The sequence below is a fragment of the Trichosurus vulpecula genome, chromosome 1 (assembly GCF_011100635.1).
Source record: "Trichosurus vulpecula isolate mTriVul1 chromosome 1, mTriVul1.pri, whole genome shotgun sequence".
Lineage (NCBI taxonomy): Eukaryota > Metazoa > Chordata > Mammalia > Diprotodontia > Phalangeridae > Trichosurus > Trichosurus vulpecula.
The window spans coordinates 549,494,285-549,513,241 of record NC_050573.1 but is presented as its reverse complement, the minus strand read 5'-3'; positions in this window follow the sequence as shown (position 1 = coordinate 549,513,241).

Sequence of the window (18,957 nt, the reverse complement as noted above, 5' to 3'; positions counted from 1 at the left end):
AATTATGCTAATAGTTTTCCTAATATTGAACCAGCATTGCATTACTGGAATAAATCCTACCTGGTTGTGGTGTATTATTCTTGTGATAAGTTGCTGCAATCTTTTTGCTACTATTTTACTTAAAATTTTTGCATCAATATTCATTAGGGAAATTGGTCTATAATTTTCTTTCTCTGTTTTGACTCTACCTGGTTTGGGTATTAGTACCATATTTCTGTCATAAAAAGAATTTCGTAGGACTCCTTCCTCTATTTTCCCAAGTACAGGAATTAATTATACTCTAAATGTTTGATAAAATTCACATATAAAACCGTCTGGCCCTGGAGATTTTTTCCCAGGGAGTTCATTGATGGTTTGCTCAATTTCTTTTTCTGAGATGGGGTTATTTAGAAATTTTACTTCCTCTTCTGTTAACCTGGGCAATTTATGTTTTTGTAGATATTCATCCATATCTCTTAACTTATGGGCATACAATAGGGCAAAATAGTTCTTAATTATTGTTTTAAGTTCCTCTTCATCGAAGGTGAATTCACCCTTTTCATTTTTTGTACTGGTAATTTTTCTACTTTCTTTTTTTAAATCAAATTGACCAAAGGTTTATCAATTTTATTGGTTTTTTCATAAAACCAGCTCTTGGTTTTATTTATTAATTGAATAGTATTCTTGATTTCAATTTTATTAGTCTCTCCTTTGATTTTCAGTATTTCTGATTTGGAATTTGATTGGAGATTTTCAATTTGTTCTTTTTCTAGCTTTTTCTGTTGCATGTCCAATTCATTGATCTCCTTTTTCTCTATTTTATTCATGTAAGCATTTAGAGATATAAAACTTCCCATAAGAACTGCTTTTGCTGCATCCCACAAGTTTTTGTGTGTTGTCTCATTATTGTTATTCTCTCAAATGAAGTTATTAATTGTTTCTATGACTTATTCTTTGGCCCACTCATTCTTTAGAATTACATTATTTAGTTTACAATTAATTTTAGCTTATTTTTCCATGATTCTTTATTACAAATAATTTTTGTTGCATCATGATGTGAAAAGGATGCTTTGACTACTTCTGCATTTCTGCACTGGATTGTGAGGTTTTTGTGCCCTGGTGCATGGTCAGTTTTTGAGTATGTGCCATGGACTGCTGAGAAAAAAAGTGTATTCCTTTTTATCCCCAATCAGTTTTCTCCAGAGGTCTATCATATCTGCCTTTCCTAAAATTCTATTCACCTCCTTAACTTCTTTCTTGTTTATTTTGAGGTTAGATTTATCAGGTTCAGAGAGGGGGAGGTTGAGGTCTCCCATTATTATAGTTTTGTTGTCTATTTCTTTCTGTAACTCCCTTAACCTCTTGTATATGAATTTGCATGCTATACCACTTGGTGCATATGTGTTAAATAATTATACTGCTTCATTGTTTATGGTGCCTTTTAGCAGGTTGTAGTGTCCTTCCTTATCTCTTTTAGTTAGACCTATCTTTGCTTTTGCTTTGTCTGAGATTAGGATTTCTACTGCTGCTTTTTTTTTTACTTTAGCTGAAGCATAATATATTCCACTGCAGCCTTTTACCTTTACCCTGTGTGTATCCCCCTGTTTCAAATGTGTTTTGTAAACAGCATATTGTAGGATTATGGTTTTTAATCCATTCTGCTATGTGCTTCCATTTTATGGGGGAGTTCATCCCATTCACATTCACAGTTATGATTACTATCTGTGTCTTTTTCTCCATCCTATTTGCCCCCTCCCCCATTTATGCTTTTATTTCTCCCATTCCCCTTCCACTCCTCAACAGAATTTTGCTTTTGACCGTCACCTTCCTCAGTTTACCCTCCCTCTTGATTCCCCTCCCTTATCTTACCATTTTCCACTTTCTACTTCTTCCCTCCCTTCTGACCACCCCCTGCTTTTTTTCCCATTTCCCATCCTACTGCCTATAGAACAAATTAGATTTCTATACTTATCAGGGTATGCTATTCCCTTATTGAACCAAATTCGATGAGAGTAGAGCTCAAATACTGCTCTTCTCCCTCCCTTCTTTCCCTCTACTACAATATGTTTTTGTGCCTCTTCGTGTGATGTCATTTACCCTTTTCTACTACCTCCTTAACTCTTCTCCCAGAACCATCCCTTTATATCTCTTAATTATATTTTTATCATTATATTGGTTATTTTATACTGATATCCACAGTCTATGAATATCCCTCTCAATTGTCATAATAAGTGTACTATTCTCAAGATTGACATATATATATATATAAAACTTAAAATAATACTATATAAAGATATAACTGATTAGCCTTGTTGATTAACTAGGGTTTTTTCCCCCATTTACCTTTTTATGTCTTTCTTGCATTTTGTATTGGGAGATCAAATTTTCCATTCAGTTCTGGCCTTTTCATCAGGAAGGTCTGGAATTCCCTCATTTCATTGAATGTCCATATTCTTGCCCGGAAAATTATGCTCAATTTTTCTGGGTAGTTGATCCTTGGTTGTAGTCCAAGCTCCTTTGCCTTTTGGAATATCATATTCCAGTATCTCCTGTCACTTAATGTAGAAGCTGAAAGATCCTGAGTGATCTTGACGGTAATTCCATGATATTTGAGTTGTTTCCTTCTAGCTGCTTGCATTATTTTCTCCTTGACCTGGTAGTTCTGGAATTTGGCTGTAATGTTTCTTGGAGTTTTCAATTTGGGAATTTTTTTCAGGGGGTGATCAGTGGATTCTTTTGATGACAATTTTACCCTCTGGTTCTAGGACCTCCAGGCAATTTTCCTTAAGGATTTCATGGAAGATACTGACCAGGCTCTTTTTCTCATCATAGCTTTCAGGTAGACCAGTAATTCTTAGATTGTCTCTCCTGGATCTATTTTCCAGGTCGCTTGTTTTTCCAATCAGATATTTCATGTTTTCCTCTATTTTTTCATTCTTTAGATTTTGTTTGACTGATTCTTGATGTCTCATAGAGTCATTATCTTCTACTTGCCAATTCTAATTTTTAATGTTTTGTTTTCTTCCTTTATCTTCTCTATCTCCTTTTCAATTTGTTTGATTTTACTTTTCACTGAGACATTTTCTCCATTTATATTCTGATTTTCTTTAACCAATTCCCCAATTTTACCTTTTAAAGATTTGTTTTCCTCATTGAATTTTTTTTCCATTTTTTCTTTTACCTCCCTAATTTGGTTTTTAAGGTATTCCTTGAGCTCTGCCAGGAATGCTTTTTGTTCTCTCCTTTTTGAGGTTTCAGATGTGGGTGTAGTGTCCATGCTGTCCTCTTCTGAATTGGCATTTTGATCTTCCCTGTCTCCATAATAGGAATCAATGGTCTTTGGCTTTTTAGCATGGGTTTTTCATGGTGTTTTTTTTTCCTCCTGGCTTGTAAAGTAGATCTCTGTTTCTGAGGATCCGGGGGCTCTGTCCCTAGACTTTTGTGTTGGAATCTGTGGGTCTGCTCACTGGCTTTATGTTCTGTGGCTTCTGGTTTTGTGAGGTGTGGGGGAGGGGTGGTCTGGCCTCCTCTTCCCTAGGACTGTTCTACAGCAAGAGTGGTCTCAGCTCTTTTCTGTGCTGGTGTCTGCCAATTCCCCTGGCTATGCAAATCCACATCTGGGGTCCTGGCATTGACGTTTGTTAGCTCCACCCTGCTGACTGCCCTCCCCACCATTTCCCCCTCTACTGTAAAAGCTCTTCCTTGTGTGCCTTTTTGATGTGAGATAATTTTCCTCATTTTTTCTCTCTCTTCTCCTTTCTCCCTGTGCAACCCTCTTTCTCACCCTATCCATTTTTTTTATCCTTTCTGTATAGAACCATTTTAACTGCCCTAATAATGATAAAGTTCTTAGGGGTCATGTGTTTCATATTCCCAAATAGGAATGTAAACAATTGAGTCTCTTATTGAATCCCTTATGATTCTTTCATGTTTACTTTTTTATGCTTCTTGAGGGTTTTATTTGAAAGTCAAATTTTCTACTGAGTTCTAGTCTTTGCAAAAGGCATGCTTGAAAATCCTCTATTTCATTAAATATTTATTTTTCCCCTGAAGGATTACTCTCAGATTTGCCGGGTAGGTTATTCTTCGTTGTAATCCTAGGTCTTTTGCCTTCCAGAATATCATATTACAAGCTTCTTTGACATGGTAGCTGCTAAACTTTGTTTGATCCTGACTATAGCTCCATGATATTTGAATAATTTCTTTCTGGCTGATTGCAGTATTTTCCCTTTGAACTAGGTGTTCTGGAATTTAGGTATAAATATTCCTGGGAGTTTTCATTTTGTGATCTCTTATAGGAGGTGATCATCAGAATTTTTCCAATTTCTATCTTACATCTGGTACTAGGATATTGGGGCAATTTTTCTTTATAATTTCTTGAAATATGATTTCTAGACTCTTTGATTGTGGCTTTCAGATAGTCCAATAATTCTTAAATTATCCCTTCTGGATCTATTTTCCAGGCCAGTTGTTTTTCATCAGATATATTTCACATTTCCTTCTATTTTTCTTTCTTTGTTTTATTGTTTCTTGATGTCTCATGTAGTTATTGGCTTCCACTTGCCCAATTCCAATTTTTAAAGAAGTATTTTCTTCAGTGAACTTTTGTACCTCTTTTTCCATTTGTCCAATTCTGCTTTTTAAGGTGTTCTCTTCAATAAATTTTTGTGTCTCTTTTGCCAAGCTGTTAATTTTCTTCATAATTTTCTCCCCTTGCTCTTATTTCTTTATACAATTTTCCTACACTACTCTTATTTGATTTGGAAAACCATTTTGAACTCTTCTAGGAATTCCTATTAGTCTTTTTTCCTATTCACTTTTTTTTGAGTCTTTGCTTGTAGCTGTTTTGACATCATTGTCTTCTGAGTTTATGTTTTGATCTTTTCTGTCACTGTACTAAGATTTTTGTGGTCAGGGTCTTTTTGGTTGTGTCCTTATTTTTTCCAGCCTATTTCTTGACTTTGAACTTTAAGCTAAAGTTGGGCTCTGTCCCTCTTGTGGGAGGAGCATTGAGGGGCAGTGTCCCAAGCTTTAAGCTTTTTCCAAACTGTTGTTTTCAAAGCTAGTTCCAGGAGGTTGGAAGTTTTTGGTGCTTCCAAGGTGGATGTGGTCATTTCACTCCTGGTCTAAGCTCTGGTACTTATACAGGAAGTGCCCTGATCCTTTGGAAGTCCCTTAGGACCCTAAGTGATACTGCTTCTCAGGGCTCCTGCTCCCTTTGCAGAGCAGGCTATATTGCTTTTCAGGGGCCTTGCTCCTTCATGACTGAAAGTGCTCCTCTCTGCCTTTAAAATATAACCCAGAAATGGGTATAGGTCATGGAGTTGCCAAACAGCATCCATTCCTGCACTCAGTGCTAGCACAGTGGTGCCTTATAATCTCTTTCTGATGATTAGTCCAGTTCCCTTACCATCTCTGACTTGAATGCTCCTAAAGCTGCAGCTACTGGTATTGCCACCGCAAAGTCCTACCACTGGTGTTGCATCCACATGGGCTCCATGCTAGGCTTCCTCCCTTCCCCCCCACCACCCTGTGTCACAGATATGTCCTTCTCACCTCCTAAGATGTCTTGGGTTAGAAGAATGTCTCACCCTGACTTTTTGTTGACTCTGTCACTCCCGAATTCAATTTGAGGCATTATTTTAAAGTGTTTTGGGGGGAATATTAGGAGAGTTCAGTTGTAATGCTTTCTCTACTCCAGCATCTTGGCTCATCCCTCTCTTCCCCCTGTAGCTTACGTTTATATAGCACTCTAAGGTTTAGAAAGTACTTTACGTATATCATTTGAGCCTCACAACTCTGAGGTAAGTGCTATTATTCCCCTTTCAGAAACAAGGGAACAAGCACAGTGAGTTGTGACTTGCTGAGAATCAAGTGGCTGAAGTAGGAGTCTATCAATTAGTAAACAAGCATTTATTAAATACCTACTATATCCCAAGCACTGAGCTAAGTTCTGTGGGTGGACAGACAAAAGTCCCTCACTGACAGCATTCCAACCACTATGCCATCCTCCAGGGAATCTGTCTAATATTTGTAACTACTAGTAAGCATGAGGAGCTTATAGACTTGCTATTGCCTTTGTGCTCTTCAGCAGGCTAAAATTTAATAGGAAAAAACCGAGTATCTCTTTGACAATAACAACAAAACAAAGTAAGCATAAGGATTTTTAGCTAGTATGATTTGTAAAGTTCCCAAAACTAAAATGTTTTTCCTCTTCTAGTTTGTCCTAGTGTTTGAAATTCCTACTATTAGCCTCATTCATTATGAATTAAGCATAAGCAGGGAGGGATAAGGTATTAACAAAGTCAGTGAAGTTTACAAGTAGAAGTGCCACCCAGGTACTTTCATAGCTGTGAAACATATACCTGCTACTCCAATAACATTTGGTTTCTAGACAAATTCTATCAGCATGACAAGTGGGAAAAATCTAGTATCCATTGCCCTGATAAGATCTATGATAACATAAACCAGGCAAGATGCTGCAACTGAAGACCCAGTGAAAGAAAGTCAGATCTGTTGACAATGAGAAGTAGTCTAATATGTCTTAACAACTAAGAAATAACTACAGATATCAGATTGTGGTATAGTACTCTAAGTTATCACCCTCAGGGTGATGACTGGAGTTCTTCCCCATCACCTCCTGATTCCCCAAAAAGCAATTCTTTCTCAGGGACTAGAATAGCTCTCTCTGTCTCTGTCTCTCTCTGTCTCTCTCTCTCTCTCTCTGTCTCCCTCTCGGTCTCCCCCTCCCTCCCCCTCCCCCTCCCCCTCCTTCTCCCTCTCCCTCTCCCTCTCTCTCTCTCTCTCTCTCTCTCTCTCTCTCTCTCTCTCTCTCTCTCTGGTATTGCTATACACTTGAATTATGAGGTACTGAATTGACTTGTTATTTTATAGATTACCCACAGGGTGTGATCAAGTTATCTCTGACGAGCAGTATACTTTCTTTTGGACCCCAGAAAAATCTGGGACATTTTTAAAAATTTAAATTAAGTTTGCATTTTAAAATTGAATTTAAAATTATCAGACATGTGTTTTCTCTCCTCACCATGCCCCCAATTTAAACGGAAAAAACCCCTACTCTCTGTAGTAAATATGCGCAGTTTTATGAAATAGTTGAGAAAAATTACAAGATTGGCCTCCCCTGCTCCTCTCCTCCCTGCCTTCCCCACCCCAAAAAAAGTCTCATTCTGCATCCTGAGTTCATCACCTCTCTGTTGGAATGTGGGTGAATACCATCTCTTTTCAAACCCTGAGAGAAATAGCTCCGGATCCAGAACCCAGGAGCTTTTAGAAAACCAACGCTTTCCAGCCCCATGGCCACAGCCACTATACTGGGGAGAAACCATTGTAGCCTGGCAATTGCTCCTGAAGACCCAGAAAATGAAGTTCTTGCCGCAAAAGTCCTTGACGCTGTTAAATGGTTCTACATCAGAAACGGATATGATTTTATCAGTGAAACATTAAAGAAAAGGAATTATCATGTGCTTTGCTTCAGTAGCCTAAGGACCATAGGACCTTTGCATCTGGCTTGCAGCTGAGACCTTCCTTATGTGTCACCTCCATGTTAGAATGTGAACCCCTTGAGAGCAGAAACTATCTTCTTTTTCTACTTTTAGCACAGTGCTTTGCACATAGTAGGTACTTTGTGCATGCATTCATTCAGCTTTCTTTGATCTGGAATCATGGTTAATCATTACATTGATTAGAGTTCTTAAGACTTTCAAAGTTGCCTCTCCTCACAGTATTGTCATTACTGTATAAATTGTTTTCCTGGTTCTGCTCACTTCATTCTATATCAGTATGTAAAAAATATTGCCAAGTTTCTCTGAAACCAGCCTTTTCACAATTTCTTAAGCAAAAAGTTATTTTATTAAATTCATGCACCATAATTAGTTTAGTCAATTTGATGGGCACATTCTTAGTTTCTAGTTCTCGGCCACTACATAAAGAGCTACTATATTTTTGTACATTTGAGACATTTTCCTTTTTCTCTGATCTCTTTGAGGGAGAGTCCTGAAAGAGGTATCACTGGGTCAAAGGGTGTCCATAGTTTAGGGACTTTTTTTAACCTTAGTTCCAAATTGTTCTCCAGAAAGGCTGCCCTGTGTATATGCATATCTTGTGACTCAGTAACATCACTACTAGGTCTGTATCCCCAAGAGAAGAGAAAAGGACCTATATGTACAAACATATTTATAGCCACTCTTTTTTGTGACGGCAAAGAATTGGGAATTGATGGGATGCCCATCAATTGGGAAATGGCTGAACAAGTTGTGTTACAAGATTGTGATGGAATACTATTGTACCATAAGAAATTATGAGCAGGATGATTTCAGAAAAACTTATATGAACTCATGTGAAGTGAGCAGAACCAAGACAACACTGCACAGTAACAGCAATATCGTAAGAATGATCAACTGTGAGATACTTGGCTATTCTGATCAAGACAATGATCCAAGACAGTTCCAAAGCATTCTGATAAAAAATGCTATTCACCTTCAATAAGAGAACTGATGGTCTTGGAATGCAGATTGAAGCATACTTTTTTCACTTTGTTTTCCTTGTTTGGTATGTGTGTGGGGGAGAGGGTGTTTTCTTTTGCAAAATGGCTAATATGGAAATACGTTTTGTATGACTTCACATGTATAATCGACATCAAATTGCTTGCCTTCTCAGGAAGAGAGGAGAGATGGGAAGGAGAGAGATAATTTGGAACTCAAATTTTAGAAAATGAATGTAAAAAAAATTCACATGTGATTGGGAAATTTTTCTTAAAATATGTATATGTATATATATATGTATGCGTGTATTTTTTTAAAAAAAGAAAGGCCACCAATACTTTCAGTATAATGACACTCCCTTTAATCTAATGGCTTTCAATGACTTCTAAATTGATCAAAGAATTTTCACACCTACACTAAAGGCTATGGTTGATTGAAATCACAAAGAAAAGTTGCTGAATTATATACCTCATTTTACCCAGAGGTAGAACTATTGGGACTATTTCTCAGGAAGATTATTGACAGAAAAAAAAGACCCACAGGTACAAAAACAATCCAGAACAGCAGTGTTTCTAATAATAAAAAGCTAGAAACAAATTGTGTGCTCAACAATGGCTAATGTTTTAATGAAGAGTAAAGAAGGCAAAGTCAAAAGTTCAAGGACTGCAGTGTTTAAAAAGGTAACAGTGAGAGGCACCAAAACTCTAGTCAAATACAGTGCTCAGTTAGAACCATAGTATGGTTCAAACTTGAAGAATCCATTCCTCCTGTTTTCATCAAATTTCCTGGATGATATATGTAAAATGCTTGGAAAACATTAAAATGTTATTTAAATGTCATCATTAGAAATGGTTGTGGGATATAAATGGAAACTGTATCAATAAATCTAAAAAAAAGGTTTGTCAACTGAAAAAATAAATTTATAAAGCACTTTTAAGTTTTGTAAAGTGCTTTTTCATGATGGCAGCAGCAGTCCTGTTTGCCCCATTTTATAGATAAATAAACTTGGGCACAGAAAGTCTGACTTGCCTAAGGTTACCCAGCTAATAAGCATCAGGGTTAGGTCTCAAAACCAGGTCCTTTAATTCTAAATCCAGTGCCTTTTCTACATTCTTGCAACCTTATTCGGACCTCTGACTGGTTTTTTGTTCTCATCTGTCAAAAGTATTAGCAGGTAACATCTTGTCAAGTGAGGCAGGGTAATTAAGTGAGTCAATCAAGCCCCATCTTTGCCCTAAAAAAGCTTTATATTGCTATGCTTTTCAAACATAATTTTAAAATGTCTCTTTAAAAGATCAAGTCTGAAAATGTTTAGATCAATGATGGAAGATTTTTTTTTTCTCTATAGGACACTGAGGTCTATCTGTTATCTAAAGTATATTGCAGATTTTGAGGCACTTGGAAGAAATAGAAAATTTTGAGGGAGGGAAGTAAATTCTACTCTTTCCCCTTCCTAGCCACATGATATGACAATTTTTTTCAATTAAGAGGAAAAATTATCTAATTTTTCATTTACTAAGATTTCTTGACACTCTCTGAAGATACCACTTTAAAAATGTTTTTTCAATGAACAAAAATCAATTATCCCCCTCTTCCCCGGGGAAAAAAAAACAAAAAAACAAACACCCTTGTATTGGCCACGTCCAAAAAAATAGACATCTCATTCACCACCCTGAATCTATTACTTCTCTGTCAGGCAGTGGGAAGTGTGTATAGGCAACATTCTTGATTTACACAACCTAGTTTACCTTTAATTTCTATAAAGGCAACTGACATCTACACAGTGCTTTAATGGTGATAAAGTTTGTAATGTTTATGTGTGTACTTCACCTCAAGGAAGAACTTGAGGCCAGGGGACGTTGTCACTGCCATAGCCATAAAGCTAGTAAATGTCAGTGGGTGCATTGATGTCCCAAGCCCGCTCTAACTACACTTTGTGGGATCCTTTCCAGGGAATTGTTTTGTTTAAAGTTGTAATTATCCATTCAGATTTGCAGGGCATTAGAACTTGGCAACTTCCTCTTAAAAATACCAAATATTTATAGCAACAGCAATACAGCACAAATATTTATAAATTATACGTATATACATCTTATAAATATACATATAAATTATATGTATGTACATCTTGTACAATAATATACAAATAGGTAATTCATATTAAACCGATTGAAGCGCTTTCCAAGTCTTAAAGCGCTATCTAAATGCAAGCTATTATAATAATAATACAACCCAAGTAGTAAATACGATTTTAAAAATACCAGCTGGAGAACCTGGAGCCCTACAACCGCCTCGCCTGTACATTTTGCTAAGTGCGCCCTCTAGTGGCCCGAGGCGATCGCTTCAAGTTCAAGGCCAGTGCCTCTGAGCCCGCCATTAGGCGGTCCAAGGTGAGCCCGCCCCCTAGTTAGGCTCAGCAGTCTCCAGAGCGCCTGCCCAGGGGTGGAAGGAGGGGAAACGGGCCTGGGAAAGGAGGGGGCGGGGTTGTAAGCGGCCTAGACCGAGTCTGTAGTAAATAAAGCGGAAGTCACGGGCCAGGCTTCGGCTCCGGTTCTCGGGCTGAGATTCCTTTTACGCGCTCGCTCGTCTCGGTCTTCACCCTAGTCCCGAACAGCCGCGGTTCAGGGTTTTAGCCGACCTTGGGGGTGAAGGGCTTGGAGAGGTGAAAGGAGGCGGGGGACATCGGCCGATGGGCGTGTGGGAAACCCCGCCGGGTGGGTGACCGTCGAGAGGAAAGCCGCCGGGCTCGGCCGTAGGAAGTGGGCCGGCCGGGCGAACCGCAGCTGGTCGCGGGGCGTCGGGGTGTCCGGGGCCTGGATCGAGCCTCTTCACCCCACCCCACACCTAGGACGCTTGTTGGGCTGGCTTCCGGAGCCGGCCTGGCCAGGATGGCGGAGAACTTTGGAAAACTACTAGGCCTTTATCCCCAGTAAAAACTAAGGGAAAGGATCCAATCCATCCATACGAAAATATTTATAGCGGCTCTTTTCGTGGTGGCAAAGAATTGGAAACGGAGAGGGATGAACACGTTGTATGAACGTGATGGAATACTGTTATGGGGGTAAGAAATGGTAAAGGGGATAGTTTCAGAAAAATCTGGGAAAATTTGTATGAAATGATGCAAAACGAAGTGAGCAGAACTAAAACAATCTACACAGTAACCATAACGTTGTAATAAACTGTGAAAGACTTCGTAACTGATTAATGCCGCGGTCTAGCACAACGGCAAAGGACTGCAGAGAGAGAACGGATGAACTCACAGCACCCATTGAACAAGATATATTTTGTATGGCTTCATATGTATAATCAGTATCTTATTTCTTGCCTTTTCAATGGGTGGGGGAGGGGTAGAGGAATAGAGAGAATTTGGAACTCAAAAATAATTTTTTGAAGTGCTGGCATCAATATTTTGTGCTTTATGTTTGAGGCCTTTTTTTTTCCTTATCAGTGACCTTCTTGGTGTACATGTCTTGTAGCTGGGTCAAAGTGAGTGGACATTTAGTCATTTTATTTGCATAATTTCAAATTGCTTTCCAAACTGTTATATGGATTCACAACTCTACCAACAATGTACTAGTGTGCCTGTGTTACCATTGTCATTTTTACTAATTTGCTGTATGTGAGGTAAAAGTTTAGTAGTCATTCTGAATGGAATTTTCCTTTCTATTATTTCTTCTTGGATTTTGTCATCTATAGAAGTGCTATTGATGCTTGTGCTATTGAAGTGCTGTTGATGTTTCTGGGTTTATTTTATAGCCTTTAACTTTGTTGAAGATATGGTCTCAAATAGTATCTTTGCCAATTCCCTAGGATTTTCTGTAAATCATGTCATCAGCAAATATAGTGTAATATTCCTTTTGCCTATATTTATGCCTTTAATTTCTTTCTTTCATCTTTGTGCTATTGTTAGAATTTCTACAATTATATAAAATATTAGTGGGGTGAGTGAACATCCTTGCTTTACTCCTATATTTACTGGGAAAGTTCCTAGTGTATTTCCATTGCATATATTTCTTGCTTTAGGTGTTACATATGTACTTTGTATATTAAAAACGGTCCCTCTCTGCTTATGCTTTGTAGAATTTTTAGCATAAATGAATGTTGAACTTATACAAAGGCTTTTTCTGTGTCTATTGAGATAATGCTGTAGTTTTGTTAGTCTAAGAATATACATAATAAGTTCTGATCATTTTTATTTCTTTTGGTTCTGTTGTGATTTCACCATTTTCATTGTTGATTTGCTTTTCTGCTAAAGACTTATCTATTTTGTTAGTCTTTTCAAACAATCAATGTTTGGTATTTATTTGCACTTTGCAACTTGACGGAAAGAGATCCAGCTGAACAGCATGGCCAAATGCATCCAGGTCACTGTCCCCTGCAGGGTGCAATACCGTGATTCGGAGTCCGCCGAGAAAGTTGGGGGCGAATGGCACATTCGCCCAATGGGTCTTTTCCCATAGGCTAGAACGGCAGCAAGTGAATCGCGCAGGAACTCGGCCGTATTCCAAGCTACTTGAAAGCTGTGTTGCCGGCCGCTTTCTCTCCTTGCTTTCTCTTCAGCTAACGCATTAGCTTTCGCTTGCTGCTCTTTCTCTTGGAGTTGTCTGCACATTCACCTTTCGCCCCATTGAAGTCAATGGGGGCACGACGAATCTAAAGTTCTTTTCATTTCCAGTTTATTTCTACTTTAATTTTAATATCGTCTCTTGTATCTTATTTTTTATGTCTTCTAATTTTTTAATAATATGTATCCAGTTCACTAATACTCCTTCTCTGTTGTTACTCTACGTTTTTAGAAACATAATTCTCCCCGTGAGAAACTGTGGCATGCTATTTCATCATTATCATTTTCTTTTATACAATTCCTGTTTTTATGATTTGTTCTTTGATACACCCATTATTTAAGATTTCGTTGTTAAATCTCCATTTGTGTTCCTCTAAAATGGACTACTATTTTTATTTCATTGTCTCTATAAACAGTATGTTTGTCCAGTTGTCTGGCAGCTAGCCCAAGGGGCTGTCACTTTCCAGCCTCCACCATACCTGGCTTCCAAGAACAAAGCCAAGAACCCATATGGGTCTGGCATTTAAACTCCTCACAAACTTTTCTTCCTGACATCTCTCCTGTTCCCCAGTCATCCCTTCCCCTTTGCCCTTACTATCCTGCTTCACTGCCTGGATGAGGTCAGAATTACATTGAGCACATGGGACTGCAAAGGATCAGCAAAAAGAAACTGCCATAGTGTTCAGTTGCTCTTCCACATTTTTTATAAAGATTTATCTTGAAAGCTATTTAAATATATAGCTACTTCAAAATGAAAAAAGAGAATATTTATTTCTGCCTTATATTTATTTGCAATATCTCTGTGACCAAATACATAGTTAATTTTTGTAAAAGTTCAATGTAGAGGTGAGAAATATATATTCTTTAGCAGTCCTATTTAGAAGATGCCATTAACCTTTTAGTTCTAGGGTTTTTTCCCCCCAGGAAATTGTTCAATTCTATATTTTCCTTATGTTTATATTTGTTAGATTTGTTCAAAAACTGAGAGGAACATTAACATTCCCTGCCACTATTGTATTACTGCCTATGTCTTCTTTCAAGATTTTTTTTTGATGAATTTAGATGCTAAGGCAAGGGGAGCATATAAGCCTAATATTAATCATGGTTTGTTGCCTATAATTCTTCCTACTATAATAGTTTCCTTTTTTATCTCTGTGTTATGAAATTTTTATTTTTGCTTTGTCTGATAACATGAGTACAAATCCTGCTTTTTTTAGATTCACCTGAAGCTTACTAAATTCCATTCTTTTTAAAAAAATTTTATTTTGGGGGGTGGAGCCAAGATGGTGGCTGGAAAGCAGGAACTTGTGTGAGCTCCCCACCAGGTCCCTCCAAAAATCTGTAAAAAATGGCTCTGAACAAATCCTAGAACTGCAGATCCCACAAAATAGCAGAGGGAAGTAGGGATCCAACCCAGGACAGCCTGGATGGTCTCTGAGTAAGGTCTATCGTGCACGGAGCTGGGAGCAGAGCGGAGCAGAGCCCAGTGTGGGCAGCGGCAGGACCAACCAGAACCCAGTCCGGGAGCCAGGTGGATCGGGCCCTAGCACTCTGAATCAGTGAGCTGAGGGAGTTACCAGACTTCTCAACCTACAAACACCAAAGACAACAGAGAAGGTTATTGGGAAAAGCTTCCAGGACAGAGTGATAGGAGTTGTGGTTTGGCCACCGCCCCAGGGGCAGCAGAGGTGGGGCAGCTACAGAACTATAGCTGCAGTCGCTTCCAGCCCCAGGCCCACCTGGTGGGAGGAATAAAGTGGAGGATCAGAGCAGGAGTGCAAGAGCCTGCTTAAGATCTGAGTCCAATCCAGGTTGGCGGTTCTTGAGGAAGGAGAGTGCTGGTGTGGCAGAGCTGGCTGTATAGAAATAGCTCTGAAAACGACAGTGCATCCCCTCAAGCTTGGAACAAAGTACTCTTTACTCTACAAGGAGTCATACCCTGACAAAAAATTCAAGTCAAGTAAGTTGGCTGGGAACATGGCCAGGCAGCGAAAACACACTCAGATTCAGTCTCAGACTTTGGAATCTTTCTTTGGTGACAAAGAAAACCAAAATATACAACGAGAAGAAGTCAACAAAGTCAAAGAGCCTACGTCAAAAGCCTCCAAGAAAAACATGAACTGGTCTCAGGCCATGGAAGAGCTCAAAAAGAATTTGGAAAAGCAAGTTAGAGAAGTAGAGGAAAAATTGGGAAGAGAAATGAGAAGGATGTGAGAAAACCATGAAAAACAAGTCAATGACTTGCTAAAGGAGACCCAAAAAAATATGGAAAAAAATACTGAAGAAAACAACACTTTAAAAAATGGACTAACTCAAATGGCCAAAGAGCTCCAAAAAGCCAATGAGGAGAAGAATGTCTTGAAACGCAGAATTAGCCAAATGGAAAAGGAAGTCCAAAAGACCACTGAAGAAAATACCACCTTAAAAGATTGGAGCAAATGGAAGCTAGTGACTTTATGAGAAATCAAGATATTATTAAAAAAAACCCAAAGGAATGAAAAAGTGGAAGATAATCTGAAATATCTCATTGGAAAAACCACCGACCTGGAAAATAGATCCAGGAGAGACAATTTAAAAATTATTGGACTACCTGAAAGCCATGATCAAAAAAAGAGCCTAGATATCATCTTTCAAGAAATTATCAAGGAGATCCAGAGGGTAAAATAGAAATTGAAAAAATCCACAGATCACCTCCTCAAATAGATCCCAAAAAGAAAATTCCTAGGAATATTGTTGCTGAATTCCAGAGCTCCCAGATCAAGGAGAAAATACTGCAGGCAGCCAGAAAGAAACAATTTGAGTATTGTGGAAACACAGTATTGTGGAAACATGATCAGGATAGCCCAAAATCTAGCAGTTTCTACATTAAGGGTTCGAAGGGTTTGGAATACAATATTCCAGAGGTCAATGGAGCTAAGATTAAAACCAAGAATCACCTACCCAGGAAAGCTGAGTATCATGCTCCAAGGCAAAATATGGATTTTCAATAAAATAGAGGTCTTTCAAGCTTTCTCAGTGAAAAGACCGGAGCTGAATAGAAAATTTGACTTTCAGACAAAAGAATCAAGAGAAGCATGAAAAGGTAAACAAGAAAGTGAATTGTTTTGTTCACATTCCTACGTGGAAAGATGATGTGTATAATTTATGAGACCTCAGTATTAGGGTAGCTGAAGGGAATATGCGTATATATGTGTGTGTGTGTGTGTGTGCGCGTGCGCGCACGTGTATGTATATACATATGTATATATGTGTGTTTGTATGTATATATGTATGTGTGTATATATATAGACAGAGGGCATAGGGTGAGTTGAATATGAAGGGATGATATCTAAAAAAATAAAATCAAATTAAGGGATGAGAGAGGAATATATTGAGACAGGGAGAAAGGGAGAGATAGAATGGAGTAAATTATCTCGTATAAAAGTGGCAAGAAAAAGTGGTTCTGTAGGAAGGGAAGAGGGGGCAAGTGAGGGGGAATGAGTGAATCTTGCTCTCATCAGATTTGACCTGAGGAGGGAATACCATACACACTCAATTGGGTAACTTACCCCACAGGAAAGAAGGAAGAAGAAGATAAAAAAAAGGGGGGATGATAGAAGGGAGGGAAGATCGGGGTGGAGGTAATCAACAACAAACACTTTTGAAAAGGGACAGGGTCAAGGGAGAAAATTCAATAAAGGGGGATAGTTTAGGAAGGAGCAAAATATAGTTAGTCTTTCACAACATGAGCATTGTGGAAGAGTTTTACATAATGATACGCATGTGGCCTAGGTTGAATTGCTTGCCTTCTTAGGGAGGGTGGGTGGGGAGGGAAGAGGGAAGAGAATTTGGAACTCAAAGTTTTAAAAATAGACATTCAAAACCAAAAAAGAAAAGTTTTTGCATGCAACTAGGAAATAAGATACACAGGCAATGGGGCATAGAAACTTAAGTTGCCCTACAAGAAAGGGAAAAGGGGATGGGAGGGGAGTGGGGTGACAGAAGGGAGGGCTGACTGGGGAACGGGGCAACCAGAATATATGCCATCTTGAAGTGGGCAGGAGGGTAGAAAAGGGGAGAAAATTTGTAATTCAAACTCTTGTGAAAATCAATGCTGAAAATTAAATATATTAAATAAATTAATAAATAAAAATTAAAAAAATAAAAATAAATAAAAGTTAAGAATCAAGAAATTTTATTTTAAAAAAATTTTATTTTTAAAAAATAAGTTTTCATTGATATCTTCTGTTGCTAACATCACCACAGTTGTCCCAAATGTATTCAGAGTCAACCCATATAAAAAATGGTATTTTTTAGAGAGTGAAAAAAAATCAGCATAACTGAACAATAATTGAACAATAAATTGAAAAAGTATGAAAATGTGTGTAATGTGTAACCCTCGTGGACCTCCTACTTCCAAGAAGGGTGGATTGGGAGCATCCTTTCATATTTCTTCATTCAAGTCTTTATAATTTAGTGACGTTCACTTTAGACTTTTTGGTGTGTAATTGTTTTTTCCATTTACATTGTTGTAGTTATTATGTACATTGTTTTCTTGGCTCTTTTTCCTTCACTTTGCATCAGTTCCTATAGATCTTTCCATGCTTCTCTGTACTCATGAAATACATCATTTTTTATAGCATAGTGATATTCCATTACATTTGCATATGATAATTTATTTAACCATTCCCCAGTTGATTGGCATTTATTCCCTCCACCCCTAATTTTTATCTATCACAAAAAATGCTGCTATAAATATTTTGGTGTATATGAGGACTTTCTTTTTATCAATGGCTTCTTTGGGGTATAAGCTCAATAATAGAGTTCAAAGGTTATGGACATTTCAGTCGTTTTATTTGGATAATTCCAAATTGCTTTCCAAAATGGTTGTACATTGTCACAGCTCAACCAATAATGTATTAATGTTCTTATCATTCCACAACTGCTCCAACATATGCCATTTTTTGGTGATTTTTGACAATTTGCAGGGTGAGATAAAACCTTAGGGCTTTTTGATGTGCATTTCTCTTTTTATTATTAGTGATTTGGAGCATTCTTTTATGTGGTTGTTAATACTTTACAATTCTTTTAAGAACTGTTTGTTAATATTCTTTAACCACTTATCTATTGGGGAATAACTATTAGCCTTATATTTAGTTATTAATTATTTATATCTCTTGGATACCAAACTTTTACCCGAAATTTCATTCAAAGTATTTTCCTCCCATTCAGCCACTTCCCTTCTTATCCTAGGTGAATTTATGTTAACTAGGTAGGAGCTTTTCAGTTTCGAGAAGTCAAAGATCTATTTTATCTTTTGTAATTGTTTCTATCTCTTGTTTGCTTAAAACAACATCTCCTAACCATAGCTATGAGACAGGTGATGTTTCTTTCTTAATTTCTTAATAGTATGATTCTTAACATTAGAGTCATTTATCCATTAAGAATGTATTGTGGGACTGGTAAGCAGGGACTAGAATGAGCTCTGTACCGAGTCCCTCCAAAAACCTATAAAAAATGGCTCTGAACCAATTCTAGAACGGCAGAACCCACAGAACAGCAGAGGGAAGCAGGGCTCCAGCCCAGGACAGCCTGGATGGTCTCTGGGTGAGGTCTATTCCGCATGGAGCTGGGAGCTGGGAGCTGGGAACGGAGTGGAGCAGAGCCCAGCCTGAGCGGCGTGGAACAACCAAACTTGGAGTCGGGCGGATGGGGCCCCTAGCGCCCTGAATATGTGAGCTGCAGCAGTTACCAGACCCCCTCAACCCACAAACACCAAAGACTGCGGAGAAGATTAGTGGGAAAAGCTGCGGGAGTGGAAGGAGTTCGCAGTTCGGCTTCCAGCCCCGGGGGCAGTGGAGGCGGGGCAGCTACAGTTGCTGCTGCCTCTGGCCCCAGGCCCACCTGGTGGGAGGAATTAAGTGGCGGATCAGA